The sequence below is a fragment of the Hylobates moloch genome, unplaced genomic scaffold (genome assembly GCF_009828535.3).
Source record: "Hylobates moloch isolate HMO894 unplaced genomic scaffold, HMol_V3 SCAFFOLD_1, whole genome shotgun sequence".
Taxonomy (NCBI): domain Eukaryota; kingdom Metazoa; phylum Chordata; class Mammalia; order Primates; family Hylobatidae; genus Hylobates; species Hylobates moloch.
In genome coordinates, this window is record NW_026652276.1 from 38,205,556 (window position 1) to 38,214,582 (window position 9,027).

A 9,027-nucleotide genomic window follows, 5' to 3' on the forward strand; every position below is an offset into this window, starting at 1 on the left:
TCACACAGAGCTCCTTTCAAAATCGACTTCAAAGGAAAAAGAAAATCATCTACCAAAGTAAGTGACTGCTGAAGAAGAATCTATCAATCATCTCACTTCGAAAGAGAATTAAAGAGAAAGGAAATGATATGCAAAGTGACTGGAAAAAAATTTTAGCTTCATTACCATTAAAGGGTGAAAATATGGGCTGGGCAAGAACCCACTTAAATAAATGTGGTAGATTAATTTTCAGTCCCTAGGAAACTATAATCCATTTCATAAAATCAGGTAAAAAATGAATGCTTCTGAGCTGTGGACTTTGTCAGTCCTTTAGTGGGGAAACAGAGTAGGTTCCTGCTGGCTTTTCAGTTTACATTGTGAACAGGGTTGTCAGGGAAGCAAAGTTGTATTTGCTGATTTGGATGACAATGAAATGCAGAGCCTGCTTCATTTGAAGGGTAATCTTTGCCTGTCACCGATTTAATTCTATAGAGATGAAAACAAATATTTTTGAATGAATAAATAATTAGTCAGCCTGGCATGGTGGCTCATGCCTGTAATCTCAGCACTTTGGGAGGCTGAGGCAGGCAGATCACTTGAGGTTGGGAGTTCGAGAGCAGCCTGACCAACATGGTGAAACCTCATCACTACTAAAAATACAAAAATTAGCTGGGTATGGTGGTGCGTGCCTGTAGTCCTAGCTACTCGGGAGGCTGAGGCATGAGAATCACTTGAACTCGGGAGGCAGAGGTTGCAGTGAGCTGAGCTCACACCACTGCACTCCAGCCAGGGCAACAGAGCAAGACTGTCTCAAATAATAATAACCATAATAATAATAATAATAAGTTAACCGTGGTGACAAAACAATTTGTACAGGGAATCTGTGTTCTATTGCCTAAGCTCCTTACTTTGTATGATTACATCTTTTGAATATCTTATCTCCACTTATGGATAATGTTCTGTTATTATATTTCGAATTTTAGACATTATCATCTCTGATTTTCTGTCAATGTCCTTAGATTCTCACTCCTAAAAGTAAAATTAAAGTTGGATTTTGTCTTTTTTCTTAATCCCTCAGCCCTGTTGTAACAGCCAGCCATAAATAAATTTAGGTAAGTGGCTTTATCAAAAGCCAAAAATAGATGCTTTCAAAATAGGTAAACTTATTTTACAGATCAGGAAACTGATATTGAGAAGGTAATTGACTTGCCCAGGGTCACATATTCAGATCTTATTCTTTCATTGTCAAGGAGAAATAAACAGAAAGGGAAGGGTAAATAGTCCCATATTTGACCCACGACACCCTCCCCGCAACGTACCCCACCTGAATGGTACATTCAGGAGTGTACCTGATTTCTATTTAGAACAAGCTGAGATTACCCAGTACCATTTCTATTTTACAAAAGAAGAAACTTCACAAATCACTAATATTTTCTTGTCTTAATGCAAGGAGAAGGAAATCTTGGACTTGGACTACAAATCATCTTTAATGCTGAATGAACCACCCACCTACACCCCAAAACTTGCTAGCTATCTATAAAGAGTAACATTGGAAGTGCCAAACATTTGATGGAACCCATTTCTTGCATGATATTTGTGGCTGATATAATCTCAGCCTCAAGCACTTATTTCAGTTTCTTGGTTACAGAGACACTGCTTTCATATTTTGAGCTGTGTTATTTTGGGCCCTGCTGCAACTGCCACGTTTCAATGATGCCAGGCCCTGACCCTCTTCATACTTCCAGTTCAGAGGAAATGGTTATGCCCAAACCTTGAGCACAGAAAATATAGAAAAAGAATACCTTTACTGTTTACAGTGTGAGTGATAGCAGCTGTGATGCTGGAAAAGGGTGTGTTAGGTGACAAGAAATACAGGGTGTTTGCACAGCCTGTGGCAGGCATTGACTCCCAGAGCTAGAAGAGATGTTAGTGAGTTCTGCTGTCTCATTTTAAAGAGAGAATATGAAGGCCCAGGAAGGTGAAATGATTTACCCAAATCACCCACACAGCCTGCTGGTGGTGGAACCACGATGACAGCCCAAGGGCCCTTGATTCTAATGTGATTTTCTTCTCACTGCCTTTACTGTCATTCACCATCTTCCCCAGAACCTCTTGAACTGGCATGGCTTCTGGCTGTAGTTTTCTGCCCAGTTTGCAACTTCAAACCCAGCCCCACCAAACTTCCTGCTAGGTCTTGGGTACCCACAAACACAAATCAGTAAATCATTTAAGTAAAAAAACATATACATATGGTCTCACAGCAGCATTAATCACAATAGCCAAAGTGGAAACATCCCAAGCGTCCATCAACTGATGAGTGGATAAACAAAATGTGCTCCATCTACACCACGGAATATTATTCAGCCATAAAAAGGAATGAAGGTGCATGCTACAACATGGGTAACCTTTGAAAACATTATGCTGAGTGAAATAAGCCAGACACAAAAGGACACGTATTGTACGATTCCACTTGTATGAAATATCCAGAATAAGCAAGTCTGTAGAGCCAGAAAGCAGATTATTGATTGCTAGGGAATGTGAGAGGGGAGAATGGGGAATGACTGCTTGATGATATGAGATTTCCTTTTTGGGTAATGAAAACACTCTGGAGCAGCATAGTGGTAACTGTTACATGATGTTGTGAATATACTAAATGCCACTGAATTGTACACTTTCAAATGGTTAAAATAGTAGATTTTACATTATGTGCACTTTACAACACACACACAAAAATATGGTCATATTGACAGATTCTATAGGCATTCACCATCTCAGAAAGCACACCATTGGTCTTACAGTGTTATTGGCCATATGTTTTGTTCTCCTCTGAATGTAATCTGGCCAAATCTGAAGCCACATTCCACTTCTTTTCAAGTGTCAAAAGAATGAATTGGTGTACACATCCTTCATGAGCTGAGGCAAGGAAAAAAGATTCTGTTTATTTCTCATTATCTGCAATTCTGATCTCACATCACACTGAACCATCACCAGCCAGAATCTGAGATAGGGATAACTGGCTCTGCCCTCTCTTGGGCACAATTTTCTAACAGGTTACTCAGCTGTGGACTAACTAAATGAGATGGAGGGAAGCCATGTTAGAAAAATTTGGCCCAACGAACTGTATTATTCCAATGTGCTTTAGGAGAATATGATTTAGAAGGAGCTGGTTACATTAAGTAGCTTTCCTTAGTAGACCCATTTCACAGATTATGTTCTAAGAGGAAAATCTCTGGCCCAACACTTCAGCCATGAGGAAGAAACTAAACAATTGTATTTACATGGTCATGTCAGAACCTGTTGAGGGTAATAAGAGTAATGCAGTGTAATTAAAACCGAAGCTCTTTGGTTTTTATCTGGCACACACATAGAGCTTAGTTTCTGTATGCACCTAATAGGACCATGTCATGGCAATGACATTGTCTGCTTAGAAATCCATTGCTTATATTTTTGTTATTTCTCAACATTATTTAGATTCAGTCTGATCACACAAAGTTCTTGCCACATGCAAAGTTTGAACTTTGTAGTTCTGGACATTTCTGTTCCATTGGTTAAGAAATGCTGACAAGTAGAAAACACCAGAAACGTGTGTTTCCTGTGCTCTTAAAATATAAGCAGGTCAAGAAGCTTCCATCAAATGCTTCTCCTGCATTTCATCCTTTGGATAAGATAGACAATTGTGAGCATGAGAACAAGTAAGTTTATTTGGAATTTTAAGCTCACAAAAAAAAAAGGAGCTAAAGGAAGTTATGATGTTTAAAAATTAAAAGTTTGTCACTGGAATTTATTATCCTGATTTATAGGATAAATTCAGTAAGCAAGTTTATGATCATGTTGCCAAATAAATGCAATTCTTTTTCTCATCATCTGTAATCACTATTTCCATTTGAGAAAATAAATCACTTCCAAATTATCTGAATCTCCCTCCAAATAACCAGGCTTTTTTTTAGTTTAACATCATAAAATGTCTATGTAAGTGAATGCCATTTATATAAGCTGATTATACTCACTGATTTCACTATCTCCTGTAGCAAAGAAAAACTGAAAAAAATAAGTGAAATCCTTAAGATTTTTATTTTAAGAGAATGGGAGTAAAGAAGAAAATGAGAAGAGTAAGAGAAATGAGAAACAAATGAAACAAAGGAAGAAAGACAAAACAGAAACTTTAAATGAAGGATAATTTGCATGTATTCAAAGAAGCATCAATTCTGACCCATCTGACAGAATTAATCAGCAATAAGAGAACATTGGTTTTTATTGTGGGTGGAACTTTCCTAAAATTCCCAAAACCTCTTGATATCACAAAACCCCAAAAAAATGCTCTGCTAGATGTTTTTATACAAAGAATGTACAGATAATGTCACTCTAGTACTAAATTTAGCAAATAAAATTGATCGATTGATAAGACTCATTGAATCTTTTTTAGAGCCTTTAACTCAAATTTCTTCAGCATAAATGGTTTTTTGAAGTCACAAACCTAAAAGGAAATTCTTACTTAGATTTAATCATGTTTCTGTTGACACTAAGTTAGATAACAACTTTTTAGAGATTTATAGCAGTTTGAGATGTTACCAAGATTCAATGCCTCAAATCCTGTTGTTCCTGCAGAGACCTCAATCTGAAGCTTTAAAGTTTGAAAACCCATCACAAAATGTACAAATTATTTCGATAAAATATTTTCAATAAATTCTGTGTTAATCGATCCTACCCACTGTTTTCCAGCAAACATTTAGCCAAGCTAAAGGACATAAGAGGAAGATAAGAATTTCTCATGCTCTCTAATCCCAATTAATCACACTGGATTTAGTCATAGCATATGAAAAGTAAGAAAGGACACCTGTAAAATGCATAAAGTAGTTACCCAAGATTTAAGAGGTTTTAGTTATAGGCCTGGCTCTGATGCTGCCTAAATGTGAATTATTTTAGTTATATAATTGCATCAGAGTTTTTCTCATCTGAGAGATAAGGAGGCACTATTAGGAAGGTTCTCTTACTTTCGACTCTCAACAATTTTTAATTAAAAGTGTATTTTCCCTTCATGATATATAAATTTTAAAATCAGATTAGAAAATCTTATTTAGTGTATGATCTGCTTTGTAAAATTAAAGCAAAAATATATGCAGAATTATATATAGTAACATCTTAGTGATGCTTACCTAATTTTTACATAAAATTTTTATTTTCTTATTTTACCTATCTGTATTTTCCATTTTTATGAATGTATATGTGTTATTTTGTGGTTAGAAAAAAAAGATATTACAAACAACAAAAATTAAGTCCTTTTAATGTTTACATAACACTAAGTATATGTCAAGTCATCAGAACTTTGGCATTCCGGTTTTTGGAGAAGTTGAAAGGAGATAAGATATGGATTTAGCTTCTTCTATTTCATGCACAGATTGAAATCCAAGATTAGTCTATATGAGAACTCTAGTTTCTAGAACATACACCAAAGAAGCAATTTCTCTAGCACAATGTATTATACCATCGGCTTCTCCACTTTTTTTACTCCATCATCATCACAATAACCGTAAAGCACTTCTTGTGTTAACTTTCCTGAAATGCTATAAAAGATACTGTACACATTAAGAAACACATTCTTTTCCCCAAAGATAAATTACATTATTGGATATGGTCTATCGGACATGCAAATAAGTGGATTATGTGACCTATATATGAGTGAGACTTTAGTGGAGCAAAATTTTTTTAAGCTTTTGAAACCACAACCAAGGTATTAAAGACATCCATCATAGTGGGGTAAACTTTAGAAAGACCTAAATTTGTTTAATATAGTCTGAGCTATCTGGGCCCAAACTCATTGAGACCTTGAATATGGGAATCAGAACTTTAAGGTTCATCTCTTATTGGTTGTGACCTTCAAAGGCAGAGAGCTAAGCCTGGCTCCACATCAACTGCTGACTTTGCATATTCTGAGTGCATGTCCTCAGTTTCTAACTTTACAGAAATCATACAAGATACACCAAGCAGGTCAGGCAGATTACCTTCAGTTTAAGGTGGACTTCAGATGTCAAGGGTTAAAACTGTCAGAATCAGGTATCAGATAATTCCCAGAAATTCCACATTCAGTGTAATAAATTAGACATGACCTTGAGCATACTATGGACAGAAAATTGAGGGACCAATCTTATGCAATTTTAGAATAATTCTCTGGCTGATTCCTCTCTGTCAGAATAATATTCCTACTTAAAGATACTTTTCTGTCTGAGCTATAGGAGTATAGTCCAAGGCTCCCGACCATGCCAGCCTCTTCTCTGGCAGAAGGAGGCAAAAGAAGGAAAAGAGGCTCATCTTTCTTTAGCACGTGGAGCCTTTTTATTTACCTAAGTTTAATACAATAGAATAATATTTAAGGAGACATCTCCACCAGTAACAAGGAGAATCCCAGGGAAATGTAAGCATGGCTGGCTCACCACAGCTCATCACAGCTTCAAGAAACTCTCAGTAATGAAAGGTCAATTGTTTCATCTTTACAGGAAGGTCAATATAAAACTGAAGTCCAAGTGATTGTAACCCTTCAAATATGGCAGTTTAGAAGGCTATAATTTTCCAGCGATGCTCTCCTTGTTCAGAACATCTCTGGGATACCTCCTGGAATTATTCTCACTTTTATAGGGGAGAAAAAATGCAGTGTGTTATATTATTTTGTGATCATGTCTTGGTTTTGCTACAAAGTGGAAAACACCTGGTTTGGTCACCAACTGTCCTTAGTTAATGAGAAAATTGTTGAGGGAAAAATCAAATTCACATTCAAACAATAAATGAGTGCTGCCTTTGAAGATATTGCAAAGATTGTGCTACAGGTCTTTGAATACCAGAAACGTTTTCAGTTATGGCAGTGTACCACTAGAAAAAGAAATGAGCTGTTACATTTTGAGAATTGAGGAGAAGGCATGTTCCTGCCTTACAATCGTACAAGGCAAGTAGAGATGGAGAGGAAGGAGATTTCCTCCTTACCTACCACTTGTGCAGGACTGCAGCCGATTATCAGGCCCCCCTGGGGGATCAGAGCAGGTGTGATGACAAACTTTCACCAGGCATAATTCAAATAACTGCACTAGAACCTAAAGAAAAGATAACGCATACAGGCAGGTATGTAGAGCACAAGGAGGAAACCAGGCAGACAGCCGGATACGTCTTCTTTGGGAAGGTGGGCCCACAGATGGGTGAGCCTCAGCTCCCAGGATAGAAAGATAGAGTTCAGGTCAGGGCTTCTGGCCTCAGGGAAAAGAACTGGTCAGAGCAAGGCAGCCAAGAGAGCCAAAGCAGAAACTCAGTCCTCTCAGATCCAAGCAAAAGGGATCGGGGAAAAGCTGGGCCTTACCTGACTATGGAGGAAGTCCAGTGGCCATTTCCAAGACCAGGAGCCATGTGAGAGCTCAGCGATGTGAAATTCACTGAATCCAAGTCTCAGATAATGACTAGGGCTAAGGCTCTTTCAATGAAGTACTGAGACGTAAAACCTTTATAACTTCAATTAGGACTGAGGTGAAACAGAGCCCAGAGTGAGGTGAGACGGATATGGGAGCTGAGATATTAGGAACACAGATGAAAGAAATTGATCAAGATAGAGATAAACGACATAAATAAAGTCTGCTTAGATGCCCAAGCATCTAAGGAGCATCAGAGGGAGGCCCAAGGTCTCTCTCCGAAGAGACAAAAACTAATTTAAATTCTGATACGATTATTTTACTCTATTAGCAAACCTCACATGAAAAATTCCATGTTTCCTTTCCCTTCTGAGTTTATTGTCCTTCAAAAGATGCTATTGTATTCCATGGATTGCTGGGATTTGCCAGTTACTTTTTTTCTTTTTTTAATTCAACTATCCAAGGTTAGTAGGGTTGAAACTAGACCGTGGTTTTCAAACAGCAGACGAATTGAGACCAGACTACATTCTAAACTCCCCCACCTTCTGGTTTCATTACGCTCTTGAAACCCAAGTCAATTTTATAAAAAGAGTTGATAAAACTGGTCTTAATTCTTAGCAAACCTGACCCAGTTAGAACTTGAAGCTAGAGTGAATTCAGTTTTAATTTGGGGTGCAGTGCTGACAGTAGAAGTGAAACTAAATTTGTGCAAATGTGTAAGAACTGAAGAGGAGGAAAAAATTATTATTAAATGATAAATATATTAACCCAAATCTCCGAGCAATGAGTGGACAACTGGTAAAAAATACACATATATATTTCCAAATCTAAAAACCCAGAAATTACTCTAAGATCATAATTCTAAAATAATGTTTCTGATTAAGTTCAAACTTTCCAAGAACATTCACCCTTGATCTGAAACTGAACCTTGAGAAATTTCAAACTAAAAGTCATCATAAACTCCTGGCATGAGAATTATGTTTTCATGATGGAACTATAGTGTAATCATTGTCAGTTACTAATTACAATCTTGAGACAGAGTCAATGGAGCCAAAAAAGAAAGAAAGGGGGAGGAGAGAGAGAGAGAGAAAGGGGGAGAGAGAGAGAAAGGGGGAGAAAGAGAGAGAGAGGGGGGGAGGGAGGGAGGGAGGAAGGAAGGAAGGAAGGAAAGGCAAGGATTAAGTTCATGCATTCTCAGAGCAAGTTACTTTGACCCTTGGAAATAAGACACTATTAGTCTTATTCTGAATGCTTCTCAGAAACATCATTTTTCTTGGTGTGACATCTGACATTTGGATCAATCCCAGAGAGCTCTGTCTCTAGCAAATCACAAAATAATGGGATCGATATTGATATCCAATGTCCACTGTCATCATTTCTCTAAGCCAAGATTTCCTAACCTCAAAACTGTTGACATTTTGGACCAAAATTGGATTAAACAAGCACGAATTTTGTTAGAGGAATGTCTCTAAAAAATTATGGGGAGGGAGATGAGAAAATCTGGAAGAACCATCAGATCATGATGAAAATTTGACCCCTAGGTGAAGGATAGAAGGAAGAGAAGTTGGGTGGAAGGGGTCTAGAACCTAGTGAAATCTAAAAGGTTCCTGACAAGACTGTCAGGGCATCTTGATCTGAGGTGAGCACCTGGAACAGGCTTGCT